Source organism: Tamandua tetradactyla, chromosome 13 (genome assembly GCF_023851605.1).
Source record: "Tamandua tetradactyla isolate mTamTet1 chromosome 13, mTamTet1.pri, whole genome shotgun sequence".
NCBI classification, from domain to species: Eukaryota; Metazoa; Chordata; class Mammalia; order Pilosa; family Myrmecophagidae; genus Tamandua; species Tamandua tetradactyla.
The window spans coordinates 65,867,342-65,887,405 of NC_135339.1; the positions used below are offsets into that span (position 1 = coordinate 65,867,342).

The following is a 20,064-nucleotide window of genomic DNA, read 5'->3' on the forward strand; positions in this document are numbered from 1 at the left end:
AGGCTCAGTCCCACAGCGTGGTCAGTGATGAACTCTCACTGGCAGCATTTGGATGGAGGGCATTAACTTGAGCCATTTCCTGAAATTACAGGGTCTGTCTTTCTAGAGGACAGAATGTCTTCAAATACCAACTTGGTAAGTAGAAAATGGGGACTGAAATCCAAGAAGTGTGCATGAAGTTGTTAACAATGAGGGAGTAGAATTTTCCATTAAAGCAGATGACAGCTGGGAATCTCTTCTGACTTCTGTGATTACGGGCATCGATGACCTAAACTTTAGTCTGGAGAAGCATTCATGATTGGTTGGTGCTACTAGGCAGGATTCAAGATTAAACTCGATTACTTACTATTGGTTTGGCATCTGCTTTTAGAAAAGTCTGGATTCCTCAAATCTAATCTAATCCAAAGCCACTACCTGAAGTGAGCATCCTGTATCAGAGACTAGCAACTAATGGTTTCCATCAACACAATTAATCATTAGTGCTCTACCCAAGTTATAAGGAGAGCCTGGTTGTGCTATAAAACAGGGATATAAAAACTAAAATTTAGATTAATGCATAGTTAAGTCTTCCTGGAAAGGGTCCACAGTTTATGGGATGATGCCAGGTTGTGTCTTGGCCCAGTGTTCCTGGGTGGCCTTCAGGTCTGCTTGTCCAGGGCAGGTTTCTTTAAGTAATCTTTTTCTACAAAAATGGTGCTTCCTATTTGGACAGTTGTAGACCCTACTTCAATCGCATGCTGGAAGTCCACAGATATGCCCGTGGTCAGCTTACCTGCTTGGTGGGGATGTTCAGCTTTTTACACAGTTCTTCCTGAAGTGACAGTAACATCTGGAAGTTTGGATTTGGTCCTTGATGAAGATCATGCCCAAAGATTCCTATGGATATCAATCCGACAAATTCCAGTCCAGGGCACATAGCCTTTATGTGCTTTACCATAGCTACTGTCTCTGAGAAAGCCATATTTTCTCTCCTCTCCACTGGTGTTTTGCACCATGGCCTTCAACCTTTCTGGAGAACTTTATTTCTCCCAGAAACTGTTTACTTTTTCTGCCAATTTCACAGAATCCACTGTTTCTAGCATGAAGAAATTGGGGACAGCCATCATTTTGTTGACATTTTAATTCTGTAGGTGGCCAACGAAGTGCCTTTTGATTTCAGGACAGGAAGACAGAATTTTAGGATTTGATGTTTTTTCTAGCAGTTCCTGAACATAGTTCTCGCTGAAAGTGCACTGACCATGCTCTAGGCCTTGATCACCATGTCTGCAGGTTTGGTTTTGCTGACTGCTACTGCTACACTGTGCTCATTCACCACCAATAACATGAGCCTGATGCCCAGTTTGGATGACATGCTGCCAGCTCTTCACATCGCCCAGGGCTGATGCCCACCTATATTTATTTTAAAAAATAAGCTAACAATGAGTAGCTTCCCAAAACAGAAAACACCAGGCCCAGATAGTGTCATTGATGAATTTCTACCAAAAATTTTAAGAACAAATGATACCAATTCTCTATAATCTCTTCCAGAAAGAGAAGCAGAAGAAACACTTCCTAACTCATTTTATGAAGCCAGCATTGTCTTAATACCAAAACCGGACAAAGACGTTACAAGAAAGGAAAGTTACAGACCAATAACTGTCATGAATGCACATGCAAAAAATCCTTAAAAAATAGCAAATTGGATAAAAATGTATAAAAAGAATTAAATGTCATGATCAAATGGGATTTATTCCAAGTATGGAAGGCTGGTTCAACATTTGAAAATCTACCAATATAATCCATCATATCAATGGACTAAAGAAGAAAAGTCATATGATCATATCAATAGATACAGAAAAAACACCTGACAAAAGCAACGCGCATTCATGATAAAAAAAAATCACAGCAAACTAGAAATAGAGGGGAATAGAGTGCATATACAAAAATCCTACAGCCAACATCATACTTAATTGCCAGAAATTAGATGCTTTGCCCTACTATGAGGTATAATAGAAGAATGTCTTCTATTCAATATCATACTGGAAATCCTAGCTAATACAATAAGACAAGAAAAGGAAATAAAAGTATAGAAATTGGGAAGGAATAAATAAAGCTGTCTTTATTCACAGATAGCATGATTATACATGTAGAAAATCCCAAAGAATCAACAAAAACCTCCTGGAACTCGTAAGCAATTATAACAAGGTTGCAGAATACAAGGTTAATATACAAAAGTCAATTGCTTTCCTATGTATTTGCAATGAACAATTGGAATTGACAATTAAAAACACAACTTCATTTACCTTAGCACCCAAAAAGGAAATAGTTATAAATCTAACAAAATATGTACAAGATATATATGAACTATAAAACTCTGATGAAGGAAATCAAGATTTAAATAAATGGAGAGATATTCCATGTTCATGGATAGAAAAACTCAATATTGCTGAGATGTCAGTTCTTGCCAACTTGATGTGTAGATTCAATGCAATCCCAATCAAAACCCTATAAAGTTATTTTGTGGATATCAACAAATTGATTCTAAAGTTTATATAGAAAGGCAAAATGCCCAGAATAGCCACACAATATTGAAGATGAACAAAGTTGGAGGACTTTACCTGACTTTAAGACTTACTATAAAGCTACAGTGATCGAGAGAGTATGGTAGTGGTGAAAGAACAGTCAAATAGATCAATGGAACAGAATAGAGTCCAGAAACAGATCCACACAGACATAAACAATGGATCACTGACAAAACAGCAAAAGCAACTCAATGGAGAAAGGATAGTTTTTTTGACGAATGGTTCTGGAACACCTGGACATCCACATGCAAAAAAATGAATCTAGAAACAGACATAAACCCTTTTACAAAAATTAACTCAAAATGGATCATAAACCTAACTGTAAAATGCAAAACTAGAAAATAGTATATGAGAAAATCTAAGTGATCTTGCATTTGGCACTGACCTCTTAAATACAATTCCAAAAGCAGAATCAATGAAAGAAAAAAAATTGAACTCTCCCTCTTTGTCCGCCGGTGCGGCGCACGGCGCCCATGCCCCGCCTGCCAGCCCACCCGCCCTCCTCTCCCTCTTTGTCCGCGGGGCTGGCGCGCGGCGCCCATGCCCCGCCTGCCAGCCCGCCCTCCTCTCCATCTTCCCCCTTCTGCTCTGGCAGCGCTCCATCTGCCATCTTATCCTTCCCTTTCTCCTCCTGCTCCAGCGGCTCTCCAACCACCACCGTGCCCTCTTCCGCCTTCACCAGCTCCTCCACCACCGGCCTCGACAGCCTTACCACCCTCAACTTTCCTCCTCCAGAACAGCTACTGGGGGAGTGGAGACAATACAGAGCAGCTCCCGGAGCCACGACAGAGATCAAAGGGACGGCGTACCCCATCCTGGAATGGCTGACTGTCTGGGAGAACCAGCTCCGGTGAGAACGCCGAGGGGCGCGGGCTTTCCCAGGCGGGATGGCAAGCACACATCTTAGACCCAAAGATAAACATAGGTTGAAAGTGAAAGGTTGGGAAAAGATATTTCATGCAAATAACAACCAGAAAAGAGCAGGAGTGGCTATACTAATATCCAACAAGTTAGACTTCAAATGTAAAACAGTTAAAAGAGACAAAGAAGGACACTATATACTAATAAAAGGAACAATTAAACAAGAAGACATAACAATCATAAATATTTACGCACCGAACCAGAATGCCCCAAAATACGTGAGGAATACACTGCAAACACTGAAAAGGGAAATAGACACATATACCATAATAGTTGGAGACTTCAATTCCCCACTCTCATCAATGGACAGAACATCTAGACAGAGGATCAATAAAGAAATAGAGAATCTGAATATTACTATAAATGAGCTAGACTTAACAGACATTTATAGGACATTACATCCCACAACAGCAGGATACACCTTTTTCTCAAGTGCTCATGAATCATTCTCAAAGATAGACCATATGCTGGGTCACAAAGCAAGTCTTAACAAATTTAAAAAGATTGAAATCATACACAACACTTTCTCGGATCATAAAGGAATGAAGTTGGAAATCAATAATAGGCGGAGTGCCAGAAAATTCACAAATACGTGGAGGCTCAACAACACACTCTTAAACAACAAGTGGGTCAAAGAAGAAATTGCAAGAGAAATTAGTAAATACCTCGAGGTGAATGAAAATGAAAACACAACATATCAAAACTTATGGGACGCAGCAAAGGCAGTGCTAAGAGGGAAATTTATTGCCCTAAATGCCTTTATCAGAAAAGAAGAAAAGGCAAAAATTCAAGAATTAACTGTCCACTTGGAAGAACTGGAGAAAGAACAGCAAACTAATCCCAAAGCAAGCAAAATGAAAGAAATAACAAAGATTAGAGCAGAAATAAATGAAATTGAAAACATGAAAACAATAGAGAAAATCAATAAGACCAGAAGTTGGTTCTATGAGAAAATCAACAAGATTGATGGGCCCTTAGCAAGACTGTCAAAAAGAAGAAGAGAGAGGATACAAATAAATAAGATCAGAAATGGAAGAGGAGACATAACTACTGACCTCACAGAAATTAAGGAGGTAATAACAGGATACTATGAACAACTTTACGCTAATAAATACAACAATTTAGATGAAATGGACGGGTTCCTGGAAAGACATGAACAACCAACTTTGACTCAAGAAGACATAGATGACCTCAACAAACCAATCACAAGTAAAGAGATTGAATTAGTCATTCAAAAGCTCCCTAAAAAGAAAATTCCAGGACCAGATGGCTTCACATGTGAATTCTATCAAACATTCCAGAAAGAATTAGTACCAACTCTCCTCAAACTCTTCAAAAGAATTGAAGTGGAAGGAAAACTACCTAATTCATTCTATGAAGCCAACATCACCCTCATACCAAAACCAGGCAAAGATATTACAAAAAAAGAAAACTACAGACCAATCTCTCTAATGAATATAGATGCAAAAACCCTCAATAAAATTCTAGCAAATCGTATCCAACAACACATTAAAAGAATTATACATCATGACCAAGTAGGATTCATCCCAGGTATGCAAGGATGGTTCAACATAAGAAAATCAATTAATGTAATACACCATATCAACAAATCAAAGCAGAAAAATCACATGATCATCTCAATTGATGCAGAGAAGGCATTTGACAAGATTCAACATCCCTTCCTGTTGAAAACACTTCAAAAGATAGGAATACAAGGGAACTTCCTTAAAATGATAGAGGGAATATATGAAAAACCCACAGCTAATATCATCCTCAATGGGGAAAAATTGAAAACTTTCCCCCTAAGATCAGGAACAAGACAAGGATGTCCACTATCACCACTATTATTCAACATTGTGTTGGAAGTTCTAGCCAAAGCAATTAGACAAGGAAAAGAAATACAAGGCATCAAAATTGGAAAGGAAGAAGTAAAACTATCACTGTTTGCAGATGATATGATACTATACGTCGAAAACCCGGAAAAATCCACAACAAAATTACTAGAGCTAATAAATGAGTACAGCAAAGTAGCAGGTTACAAGATCAACATTCAAAAATCTGTAGCATTTCTATACACTAGTAATGAACAAGCTGAGGGGGAAATCAAGAAACGAATCCCATTTACAATTGCAACTAAAAGAATAAAATACCTAGGAATAAATTTAACTAAAGAGACAAAAAACCTATATAAAGAAAACTACAAAAAACTGCTAAAAGAAATCACAGAAGACCTAAATAGATGGAAGGGCATACCGTGTTCATGGATTGGAAGACTAAATATAATTAAGATGTCAATCCTACCTAAACTGATCTACAGATTCAATGCAATTCCAATCAAAATCCCAACAACTTATTTTTCAGAATTAGAAAAACCAAGAAGCAAATTTATCCGGAAGGGCAGGTTGCCCCGAATTGCTAAAAACATTGAGGAAAAAAATGAAGCTGGAGGTCTCGCGATGCCGGACTTTAAGGCATATTATGAAGCCACAGTGGTCAAAACAGCATGGTATTGGTATAAAGATAGATATATCGACCAATGGAATCGAATAGAGTGCTCAGATATAGACCCTCTCATCTATGGACATTTGATCTTTGATAAGGCAGTCAAGCCAACTCACCTGGGACAGAACAGTCTCTTCAATAAATCATGCCTAGAGAACTGGATATCCATATGCAAATAATGAAAGAAGACCCATATCTCACACCCTATACAAAAGTTAACTCAAAATGGATCAAAGATCTAAACATTAGGTCTAAGACCATAAAACAGTTAGAGGAAAATGTAGGGAGATATCTTATGAAACTTACAATTGGAGGCGGTTTTATGGACCTTAAACCTAAAGCAAGAGCACTGAAGAAGGAAATAAATAAATGGGAGCTCCTCAAAATTAAACACTTCTGTGCATCAAAGAACTTCATCAAGAAAGTAGAAAGACAGCCTACATAATGGGAGACAATATTTGAAAATGACATATCAGACAAAGGTCTAGTATCCAGAATTTATAAAGAGATTGTTCAACTCAACAACAAAAAGACAGCCAACCCAATTACAAAATGGGAAAAAGACTTGAACAGACACCTACCAGAAGAGGAAATACAAATGGCCAAAAGGCACATGAAGAGATGCTCAATGTCCCTGGCCATTAGAGAAATGCAAATCAAAACCACAATGAGATATCATCTCACACCCACCAGAATGGCCATTATCAACAAAACAGAAAATGACAAGTGCTGGAGAGGATGCGGAGAAAGAGGCACACTTATCCACTGTTGGTGGGAATGTCAAATGGTGCAACCACTGTGGAAGGCAGTTTGGCAGTTCCTCAAAAAGCTAAATATAGAATTGCCACACGACCCAGCAATACCATTGCTAGGTATCTACTCAAAGGACTTAAGGGCAAAGACACAAACGGACATTTGCACACCAATGTTTATAGCAGCGTTATTTACAATTGCAAAGAGATGGAAACAGCCAAAATGTCCATCAACAGAAGAATGACTAAACAAACTGTGGTATATACATACGATGGAATATTATGTAGCTTTAAGACAAGATAAACTTATGAAGCATGTAATAACATGGATGGATCTAGAGAACATTATGCTGAGTGAGACTAGCCAAAAACTAAAGGACAAATACTGTATGGTCCCACTGATGTGAACGGACATTAGAGAATAAACTTGAAATATGTCATTGGTAACAGAGTCCAGCAGGAGTTAGAAACAGGGTAAGATAATGGGTAATTGGAACCGAAGGGATACAGACTGTGCAACAGGACTAGATACAAAAACTCAAAAATGAACAGCACAATAATACCTAATTGTAAAGTAATCATGTTAAAACACTGAATGAAGCTGCATCTGAGCTATAGGGTTTTCTTTGTTTGTTTGTTTTTTTTTTTTTACTATTATTACTACTTTTATTTCTTTTCTCTATATTAATGTTCTATATCTTTTTCTGTTGTGTTGCTAGTTCCTCTAAACCGATGCAAATGTACTAAGAAACAATGATCATGCATCTATGTGATGATGTTAAGAATTACTGACTGCATATGTAGAATGATATGATTTCTAAATGTTGTGTTAATTTCTTTTTTTTCCATTAATTATTAAAAAAAATTGATAAGTTGGTCTTTATTATCTCAACATGCATTATATCATATACCTCAACAGACAGCTGCCTGTCTATTTATCAGTGGCAATTATTTACTGGTTGAAAATGGGAAGCAATAATATTCATCTGACCAGTTTTCTCTTAAAGCCATTTCCATGATTATGATGATAATGTGGTGATGGTGGTGGTGAGAATCAATTATATTTTTTATTTCAGCCATTCTTATAAATAACAAACTTGAAGAAATAAAAAATATCTGAAATACAAAAAAAAAAAAACCCAACCCATAGAACTTTACAACACAAAAAGTGAACCCTAATGTAAATTATGGACTTCAGTTAATAATAATGTATTAATATTGGTTAATCAATTGTAACAAGTCTACCACATTAATGCAAGATGATAATAATAAGGTAAACTGTGTGAAACTATATTTTCTGTGTAATTTTACAGTAAATCTAAAACTTCTAAAAATAATGTTCACTAGTAAAAAAATAACAACAGTGTACCTGAGAAGTGGTAGACTTTCCCCCCCTCTTCTTTGTACTTTAAAATTATTTTCAAACAATGAGGCTAAATGTACATAGGAGTGATGACTGTGGCAGGATGCATTTTCCAAAAATGGACACAGCAATATTTCCAGTCCTATATACCCTCTTGGAACTTTGTTTTTCCCCATCAAGAAATGGAGTTTATTCCTCCTTCTCTTGAACCTGGGTAAAACTTTGTGATGGCCTCGATTACTAAAATGCAGAAGAGATGGTGTGACTTCTGACTTCAAAGACCTTCTATCTGGCTCATGCTCTATCTAGGGATGTTCACCTTTGGAATCAGCCACCATGCTATGAGAATTCCCAACCTAGTCCCTATGGAGAGATCATGGCAGCGTCCAAGAGAATGGGACCCAAGACCCCTAGATGTCAGCCAGCATCAACTATCAAACACATGAGAGAAGTCTTCAGATGATTTTAACTTTCAGCTTTCAAATCTTCCCATTTTGCACATGGAGAAGTAAAGTCAAGCTGTTGCCATTGTGCCCTGTTCCAATACCTGATCCGAAGAATCTGTGAGCATTAAAAAAAATGGTTGTTTTATGTCACTAGTTTGGAATAATTTACTATACAGTCGAGAAACTGGAGCAATGCCTATACATTTTTTAAAAGCAAGGTATAAAATACATGACCTAATACATATTTTAAATCTCTCTAAATATCAATGTATGAATATATACACTAATTGTATTATCTATGCATTATAAATGCTAGGCAAATTTACATAAACTGTTGACAATAGTTATGACTGAGGAATGGGATTAGGTGGGGGAAAGGCAGAGAAGGAAGAGGATTTTAAACTATTTTCTCTTTTGTTTTTATATCTTTCTTACTGTACTATATTAGTTTTTAAATAGAAAAAAACATACCTTTTTTGGGTAATAAAAAGAAAGAAGGGCTGTCTGCAGAACTCACTCTCCAGGATCTAGGTACTTTCTAGTTTCTTCTTCTATCTCATGGAGTCAACAACCACGAGACTGATATTTGCATAGCACTTTCAATGTACCAAGCCTTGTATAATTGCTTTAATACACTATCTCATTTTACCACCAAATCTAACAGGTGATATCATTCCAATGAGGAATTTTAGGCTCAGAAAATTTAAGCAACTTGTCCAAGGTCATAGCTAATAAGAGGTGGAGCTTGACTAGAATTCAGCACTGACTCCAAAGCCCATGCTCTTCATGACAGGCTTAGATGAAATCCAATGGGATTTCAGTGTCCAATTTTGAACACTGTCCAGTGGGATGCACACACTGTTTACCTATTCCATTTCCACGTGGACTTGCCCTACTTAACTAAGAAGCATCATGTGGGTTGAAACATACATCTTTCAGGACACTCTCTTCTTAGCATCTTCCTGCACTGGGAGCTTTATTTCCATCACAGTAATGAGCTATAAAATCATTTATTTATGAGTATATCACATTAGACACCTAACTTTGTATCCCCAAAGGAAAAAGTAGAATTCCATCTAAATAATCTTAAGAAATCTCAAATCAGGTAAACGTGAGCAAATAAAATGTCCTAAATAAGGTAAAGCCTTTCTAAATAAGACCCTGTAACAGGGAATTTGTAGCAATTCTGATAAGTTTAGTTAAAATTTACTTGTTATGAATTAAATACTGCTAAAGGAAATAAATTATATAGGCAATAATTTGAATGTCTATAACCTACCTAGAGAATATATCATTTTCAAGCACCTAAAAATTTTATTGAGATAAATTTCACAAAACCTAAATCCACCATTTTAACCATTTGAAAGAATACAATTCAGGTTTTTTTAGTATATTCACAGAGTTGTGCAAACATCACCACCATATAATTTCAGAACACTTCCATCACCCCAAGAAGAAACCCTGGACCTCCCAATTCTCCCTCTGCTATGCCCTGGCAACCACTAGTTTGCTTCCTATTCTATTGATTTGCCTATCTGGAAATTTCATTAAATTGGAATCATACAATATGTAGCCTTTTGTGTCTGCTTGTTTCACTTAGTATAATGTTTTCAGGGTTATCCATGTTGTAGCATGTATAAGTACTTCACTTCTTTTTACAACTGAACAATAATCATTGTATGGATATACTACATTTTGTTTATCCATTCCTCAGTTAATGGACATATAGTTTGCTTTGACGTATTGGCTGTTTTCACAGTGCTGCTATTAACAGTCATATACAAGTTGTGGTATGAATGTGTTTTCAATTCTTTTCGGTTCAGTCACTTTTAAATCACCTATTCATATCAAATGATACATACTACTAAATAAAATAATTCTTATTTATTAAAGCAGGCGCACCAAAAGCAGCAAACCTGCTCCCTCACCATAATTCACATTTAATAAGGACGATTGCATAGAGCTGAAAGTAAAAAAAAAAACAAAAAAAACCAGAAAGTACTATTCAAACTCTGACTTTTCACCAATTCACACAGACTTTCATCAGATCAATCTGAATTAATGAGACATCACTTTACTCTATCAATGTAAAAAAAATTGGAGCTATTACGTGGTTTTCAAAATGCCCCTCTTTATGGTCCCAAAGAAACACCTATCATTTAAAATTGACATAAATGGAGTTACTTAAGCCTAAGAATTTGAGGTTTCATTTGGAATTCTTATTGATACAGAACCCAATCTGTGACTTACCTGTTTAGATTTCCATAATAAATATAGCAGAGGCCAACAGATAATAGACATATATTTTTTAATCTGTTTTTAAAATGTTTTTATTATAAATAATGAACAGACATACCAATGTTCTTGATATACAAACATTCTTGACATACAAACATTCTTGACATGGTTACAATCAACGGCTCATAATATCATCACATAGTTGTGTATTCGTCACCACGATCACTTTTTTAAATATTTGCATCTCTCCAGCAAAAGAAAGAAAAAAAAACAACTCATACATGCCATACCCTTACCCTTCCCTCTCATTGACCACTAGTATTTCAATCTATTCAATTTATATTAACCTTTGTTCCCCCTATTATTTGTTTATTTCTTATCCATATTTTTTATCATCTGTCCATACCATAGATAAAAGGAGCATTGGACACAAGGTTTTCACAATCACAGTCACATTGCACAAACTGTTTCATTATACAATCATCTTCAAGAAACATGGCTACTGGAACACAGCTTTACAGTTTCAGGTATTTCCCTCCAGCCACTCTAATACACCATAAACTAAAAGGGGGGTATCTATATAATGCATAAGGATAATCTCCAGGATAACCTCTCAACTCTGTTTGAAATTTAGTTTGATGCTTTTAGCAACCTGATTTCCTGAGAATGTACAGTGTGATATTTGCCTAAGCAGCCTAGGAAACTAAAACAAATGCATATGAATTTCAGTGAATACATGGGATTTGGGAGCATTAGAATTTCAAAAGTAGGCACCATTAGCTAGGAATAAATGTAAAGAGGGTGAATTAGTCATAATTTTCAGAACCAGAAAGAGTAGTAACAGCTAATATAATTTTTTCTTTTTCTTTTTTTTTTTTTTTTACATGGGCAGGCACCGGGAACCGGACCCGGGTCCTCTGGCATGGCCAGCAAGCGTCCTTGCCTGCTGAGCCACCGTGGCCTGCCCTATACTTTCTTAGTTATGTCAACAATGAATACTATTCTTTGTCATAGCAGTAAAATAAAGTTCTGATCTTAAGTTGTTAATTAAAAAATTCAAAGCCCAAGTTTTTTGTTTCAGTTTTCTCTTCCAGTGCTCGTAATGAGCCTAGACAAGGTCATCCTTTCAGTGGGGAAAAAATAGACATATTTTTAAGGTTCAACAAATAATAGACTGTATTTCTTTTAAATTCTGGATTACACTTTTAAAAAACCCACTTATGTGGGAATATGAGCTCACATTTAGAGCCGCCCCCAGTAGAATATCATGTAAATAAAAACTGCTTTGCAAGATGGCAGAATAGAGGGTTCCATGAAGATGATATAATAGGATAGATTGAGTTCACCTCTGCTCCAAGGAACAGCTAGAGAAGGGACGGGAAGGTGACTGAGATGGTGATTCCAGGGTGTAAGTGACACAGGAGTGTCTTCTACACCACATAGGGAGGCCCTGGTTAGAAAAGTTGAAGAACTGAAATACAGAGAACCGGAGACCATCCAGCTGATGCAAGCAGACTAATGATCCCCTTTCCAAACCAAAGTCCAGAGCCCTCAGGAGTGCACGGACAGGGAGACTGGGACTAAGAACGCTCTACCTTGGTGTCCCCCATGCCACACCCTGCTCTTGCACTCCAAGGTCTGCCTGAGCTACACCCCATACCCATGGCACCTGCACCACACCTCTACAACCCTGCCACCCACACCCCATGCTCAAAGGCATAGTGCCCCCAATCTGTGCCTAAAACTGTGCTGCAACAAATCACCACACTGTTGTGTCCTGCCCCACACCCCACATCCTGCTCCACATCCATCCTGCAAATACAAAGCTTTAGACTACTGAAGGAAATCAACTTACAAAGTAAATCAATCAAGATATTTACATGCCATGAAGACAACAGAAGATCACTAAGCATATCAAGATGCAGACAGATATAGCCCAGCCTAATGACCAAATTAGAACACTGGAGGAGACACAGACTGGAACAACTAATCAAAGATGTTCATATCACTCTACTAAATAAAATAAATGGGATGGCTAATGACACAAAGGAGATCAAGAAGACACTAGAAGAATATAAAGATAAATTTGAAAGAATAAATAGAAAAATATCAGATATTAGATATCACAGAGATTAATGATGCTGTAGACCAAATTAAAAAATATACTAGAGACACACAACAGCAGATTTGAAGAGGCAGAGGAAAGAATAAGCGAACTAAAGAACAGAACAACTAATTTCAAACACTCAAAAAAGCAAATGGCAAAAAAAGATGGAAAAGTTTGAATTGGATCTCAGGGAAATGATGAACAAAACAAAGAGCACAAGTATAAGAATCACTGGTGTCCTAGAAGGAGAAGAGAAGAGTAAAGGGCTAGGCAGATTTGTTGAAGATATAATGGGGGAAGCTTCCCAACTCTTATAAAGGACATAAATATGCAAATAAAAGAAGCCCAGCGAATTTCAAATAACATAAATCCAAACTTCCCCAAGACTTATTCTAATTAGTCTGTCAAATGTTGAGGAGAAGCAGAAAATCCTGAAAGAGGCAAGAGAAAAACAATCTACTACATACAAGGGTAACCACATAAGACTGAGTTCAGACTATCGACAGGCACTATGGAGGCGAGAAGGCAGTGGAATGATATGTTTAAGATCCTGAAAGAGAAAGAATTCCAGCCAAGAATTCTGTACTCAGCCAAACTGTCCTTCAACACTGAGGGTGAGATTAAAATTTTGCACAGACAACAAATCCTGAAAGAACTTATCAACAAGAAATGCTAAAATGAGTTCTGCCAGTTGAAAAAAAAAAAAAAAAAAGAAGAGCAAGTCTGGAGGAGGGCACAGAATTGAAGAGTACCAGTAAGGGTCACTTTAAGAATAAAAAGAGATAGAGGGAAAAGAATATATAGATCTGACAAAATCCAAAAGATAAGATGGTGGTTTCAAGAAACACCTTTTCAGTAATAACTTTGAAAGTTAACAGGCTAAACACACCAATTAAAAGATACAGATTGGCAGAATGGATTAAAAATATATAATCCAGATATATGCTGCTTACAAGAGATTCATCTTGGGCATTGGGATACAAATAGATTGAAAGTGAAAGAATGGAGAAAGATGTTCCAAGTAAGTTGTAATAAAAAAAAAGCAGGAATAGCTATACTAACATTGGGCAAAATAGGCTTTAAATATAAAGACATCATAAGAGATGAAGAAAGACACTATATATTAATAAAAGGGACAATTCACCAAAAATGTCTACACTCCCAATCAAGGAGCTCCAATGTACATAAGACAGACTGGCAAAACTAAAGGGAGCGATAGACATTTCAACAATAATAGTTGGAGACTTCAATACACCACTCAGACAGAGGATCAACAAGGAAATAGAGAAATTAAACAACTTGATAAATAAATTCGACCTAGTAGACATATTAGGTCATTACACCCCAAAACACCAGGATATACATTCTTCTCTTGTGCTCATGGAACATTCTCCAGGATAAAACTGTTTTGCAAGGTTCTTTGTCCCTAGCACAATTTTCCCTTCAGGGTAACCCTATTTCTCACCCCACTGCCTGCTGTGTGTATCTCCAGCAGGCCCTCATCACGGTCTTCTGAATTTGCCCATATGCTTCAGATAAATTTACAAAGAAACAAGAGATGTTTCTGTGGGGTCACTGCTGTAGATGACATTTGTGGAAAATGAACCACCACAATAAAATGTTGCAGACGTTTTCTCCAATTGAAAATCATAAGTTTGCTTGGTTTCAATACTTGGCTCCAAAACTTGAGTTCCCCATCACTGGGCAGACCTCTTTCCATGTGGCTTTCTCTTGGTCAGTGTCCTGACCAACCATCAGAGGGGAGAGGTAATTAGAAGTGTCTTATAGGGATGAGATGCACTAGAAGCTTACCAGACAGGCATAGTCATGGATCTTTAGACAAATCCATGGCCAAATAGTAGCAGTATTTATATTCTTGCCTACATAAACTATCTGCAGTGTTCACACCTCCTGAAAAACTTTGTTCTCACATTGGGAGGGCTAAAGAATGTTTGCTCAGTTTTTCTACTTTTCAGTGGAGCTCTTTCATACAAATGATGACTTGTTTTTAGTCCCTACAGAGTTTTCCAAGTGCTTCTGTCATCGTCTCAGTCTCCTTAATATTTTTGCTTGAGAAAGAAACCCATCTCATTCTTGGTTCACTCATTATTAAGTTTATGTGAATGCGGGGTCGGGGGAGTGAGACCATATTTCATTCCTAGGGTTACCGTAACAAATTATCACAATCTGGGTGGTTCAGAACAATAGAAATTTATTCTTTGACAGTTTTGGAGGTCAAAAGCCTAAAATCAAGATGTCAGCAGTGTTGGTTCCTTCTGGAGGCTCTTAGCGAAAATCTGTTCCATGCCTCCCTCCTAACTTCTGTTGACTGTCAGCCATCTTGGCTTTCCATTGTTTGTAGATGGATCACTCCAGTCTGTGCTTCCATCTTCACAAGAAATCCTTTTTGGAGTATATTTACTGCTATGTATTTTTAAACTGTGTATTTTTATCGATGTCTTCACTGTTTAAAATGGCCCCCAAAATAGTGCTGGGCTGCTATCTGGTGTCCCTAAGGGTGAGAAAGCTGTGATGTATTTTACAAAGGAAATATGTGTGTTAGATAAGCTTTGTTCAGCAATGAGTTAAACTGATGTTGGTTGTGAGTTCAGTGTTCAAAAATCAACAATGGATATTCAATAAGGTGCCTTTAAACAGAAACACACAAAATATGGTTATGTATTGATTGGTTGATGAAAACATGAGCAGGGTCTTGCAGGAACCTAACCCTGTATCTCCTGCAAGTGCCATGATTAGTGCTCAGTGATTCAGTGTTCATGGTGATTTTATACAACATAACTACTACAAATAATAATAACTGACTATACAGGTGCACAGTTTAAAAAGCTCCTCATATCTCACCTATCTGAGGTTACAAGTGTACCACTCTGGTGACCATTTCTAGTAATCTTTCTCCGTTTGATGAGTATAATTATTCATGTAGCATTTTCCAAATATATTTGTAGGCACAGTCTTAATTTAGGTTTCTATAGAAGCAGATACTAAGACAGTGATTGGAAAGCAAGCAGTTTATTTCAGAGGCACAGTAAATGGTAATGAGGAATTGGAAGTGAGACAGGGAGGGTAAGGTAGCCAATTAAGCATGCATTATCAAGTTAGCTGCTATCTTGGGTGATTAGAAGTTTTAACTCCACAGAGAAACTTAAGGAAACTGTGTGGAAGATATATCCTTACAGTTATCTTATCTGAAGGATGAGAGAGCTAGAGTATTATAACCAAGCTTCCACAATTCATTGTTTGGCATTATACTATATAAACTGTACTGTTACCTGATTTTCTTTCCAGTAAATCTATTGAAATATTGCTCCTTGGCAATAATACCAAGGAAGTATTACTACCCTGGCACTTCCTGCCAGCCTTACAGGTGGGCAGAACAGTCACCCAAAGCATTGGAGAAAGCCCCCAGGAAAGGGAGGCAGATCCCAGCAGCTGGAAGGCAGTCAGGCACACACACTGAAATCAGAGAAATCAGAAAAAAAAAAACACTGCCTTCATGGAGCATTCTTTCTATTGTGGAGAAGAGAGACCATGAACAAACCAAAAAAGAAACATATGGAGTGTGTTAGATGTTGGCAAATCCTACAGAGAAATTAGGACAGGGATCTAAGGCATTCTGGGAAGGAGGGAGAAGGGATTGGCTGCAGTAAGCAAAGCAGGATCAGAGCAGACCTCACAGAGGAGGTGACATGAAAACCTGGAAGGGAGGAGGAAAACACATCATGTGGTTATCTGGGAGGACATCCCAGGCAGAGGAAACAGGAAGTGCAAAGGCCTTGAGGTGAGAACGTGGCTGGTGAGGTGAGGAAGGGCAAGTCCCCTGCACTTGAGCAGAGGGGAGAGGAGCAGGGGAATCTTGCTGAACCACTGTATTTATGCTTCAGGGACCTACCTGGGGTGAGGCTGAAAGACAAGGGACACTGTGAGCAGAGGATGACAAAATCTGACTTAGGTGTTAATAATGTCACTCTGGCTGCTGCGCTGAGAACATACTAAAGAGGGACGAGGGTGGAAACAAGAAAAACAGTTAGGAACTGAACTGCAGTAGACCAGGGTCATAGCAGTGGATGAGTGAGATCAGGGTCTAGAAACATTTTGAAGGCAGAGGCAAGATGATTTGCTGACAGATCAGATAAATGTGAGAGAAAGAAGTCAAGGGGTTTGGCCTGAGCAACTGGAAGACTAGAGCTGCCTGTTCCTGAAATGTGGAAAACTTCAGGATGAGAAAGTTTGGGTCGGGGGGATTGGGAGCTTGTTTTTGGGCATGGTACGTTTGTGATGTCTCCCAGACACCTCCATGGACATGTCAGTAGGTATTGGATTTGGGGTCTTGCATTCAGGAGAGGGGTTCAAAGTGGATATAAACTGGGGTCAGTCAGCATATAGATGGTAGGATCCATGAGACTGGTTGCAATCTCCAGGGGAACAGGCTAGATAGAAAAGGGGTCCTGGGACAGAGCCCTGAGCACCTAAATGGGTGGAGGATTGAGCAAAGGAGACTGAGAAGGAGCAGCCAGAGGGTGTGGTGTCCTGAGAGCTAAGTGTAGAAAATATTTCTAGGAGGTGGGAGTGGTCCATGGTATGTATATATAAACAATGCTGAATTTATAGATATGTAGCCACAGAAACACATTCTCTCTATATACGGTTATTTACATATTCAGGTAATTTTATATCAGTGCCATTATACTATGTAAACTGTCCTAATTCTATAACTTAGTTTTCTTCCCATTATACATATTGGGAATCATTGTCCATAATAATACTATATGTTTGCTTCCACATTTTAAATGGCTGCCTAGTATTTCACTGTGTATGTATATGTATCACAATTAACTCTTTTTCTATAGGTAAATATTTGTTTCCCCCAATTCCAGAATTTTAAACCACACAGCAATGGATACCTTGGGCATTCATCACACTTGTGCAATCCTCTACTAGAAGTGGGGTTAATGTGTACAAGGGTACACCGTTTTTGTACTGTGGCTCTAGACTCCTTCCTGGGGCAGCACCAATCATCAGAGACATATTCTGTATGGAACAACCATTGATCCCAAGGAAGAGCTGCTGATAGGCCTTTCTAGTTATACCCTCTTCTACAGGGACCCTTCTGACAATGAAGACACAAGGCTGTCTTTTGGATAGTTGCCTGTGATGAATCAGGCAGAGGTTTGGGTCAAATCAGAAAAGTCATGAAAGGACGCAATCTGCCAGGACTAGCTCTCAGCCTGACATTTCAGTCTCCATCCAACTGCTGAGCAGGAAAAATATTCTACTTCCAAATGGAGTGGAGTATCTTTCCCAGGCCAGCAGGAATTCTAGCAGAGCCAGAGCTTATTATATCAAGATCAAATGCCACCCATGACTACAGGGCAGCAGAAAATGGCAAATGTGTCTTTTTTTTTGAAATGACTGCAATTAATGTCAATCTTTCTCTGCATTTTTTCTTCCAGCTAGATTTGTCATTTTGCTGTTAGAACAAGCCTGTTACACACCTCAGATTTTTTCCCCTTTACCTCATCATCCCAAGCAAAAGCAAGACTGCCTGGGCACATACCTGTCTGGGCACATACCAAGTCTTTGTCTGGATGGTGTCAGCACATCCTGAGCATTCAAGGGCAACCTTAAAAATAACATCTACTGTCTGCCAGACAATTGGCTAATATATACACAATCTTCAGGGGCATTAAGGGACAATATATTTAGTCATGTACACCCTTAAATGCTGGGGAAAATACTAGGATGATTTTAGATTCAGAAAGAAAAAGACTACACCAAGGATTCCTGTTTATTCCCATCTCTGGTTGGTGTCTAAAAACCACATGAAACTCAGCTCTCAGGGCCAGGTCCCACCACTGGTGCTTGAGCCCATATGCGAGTGACACTCATTAAGGAGAACTCTTCCCCTCTACTGATTCTTAACCATAGAGAGGCCCACAAGAATGTCAGATAGTCTGCAGTTTTAAGGTTTAGAATTATGTTGTCTGGCTTTATGATCCTCAGATTCTGCAGTGAATGGGCCTTTACCATATCATGTCGCTTTACCACAATAGAGCCTCGAACCCCAAACACCATTTCCTCTCCCTTCTGCAATATGAGTGATGTCCAGTCTAACCAGGAGGGCAAATGGAAGGATTTTCATGTATTTCATGGCTGAGATAAAAGCCATTTTATCTCAGACTCATAGCAGGAAGAAGATATCCTACAGCATTTATACCAAAGCTTATACCCCAAATGAACATATTTTATGGTTTATTATTAAGGAATTTCCTCCAGACATACCAGTCACTGACCGATGTTTAAAATCAGAGCCTTGGAGTGAAAACCCCATCTTTCTTTCCCAGGCAGCACTTGCTGGCTGGGCCTGACTCAGCCCTACTCCTCCCCATGCTCTCTGCATGTCTGTCCTCAGAATGCCATGAAGCACTGCCCCATTGTGCTGACAATGTCACTTTGGTCCTTCAGGACTCCAGCACCTGCACAGCACAGCATTACTCAGGTCTGGGTGGAGGCTCAAACAAGCACAGGCCAAGATGTGCAGAAAGGAGCAGCTCTTTTCCACATATGCAGAAAATATGCAGTTGGCTAAGCTTTGACATGCCTGTTGGGCTGTTCCCTCTGTTCTCTCCCTCTAAATGGACTGATTACTACCTTATTACTATTAATGGTGTGGCCCAGCAGCAACAGTATACCTGGGAACTTGCTTTAAAATGTAAAATTGTAGGCCCTTACCCACACCTCCTGAATCAGAACCACAGTTTTAAAAAAATCTCCCTATGATTCTTATGCACTTTAAATTTGAGACACACCACTCTAGGTTATTGGCAAAAACAAAACAAAACAAAACAAAAACACTCATTATCAGACACCCTATTTCACCACAGCAACACAGACCCACCACTGCTAGGGACTCAGATTTGGACCTTCAAGGAGTCTTAATCAAGACTATATCCAGAAGGGAACTTCCTCAAAATGATAAAGGGAATATATGAAAAACTCACAGCTAACATCATCCTCAATGGGAAAAACCTGAAAACTTTCCCCCTAAGATCAGGAACAAAACAAGGATGTCCACTATCACCACTGTTATTCAACATTGTGTTGGAAGTTCTAGCCAGAGCAATTAGACAAGAAAAAGAAATACAAGTCATCAAAA

General features: G+C 38.3%; 1 pseudogene; it reads right to left on the reverse strand.

Moving 5' to 3' along the window:
* Positions 1-638: 638 nt before the first annotated feature.
* On the reverse strand, positions 639-1,369 carry LOC143653419 (pyridoxal phosphate homeostasis protein pseudogene; annotated as a pseudogene).
* Positions 1,370-20,064: the final 18,695 nt, after the last annotated feature.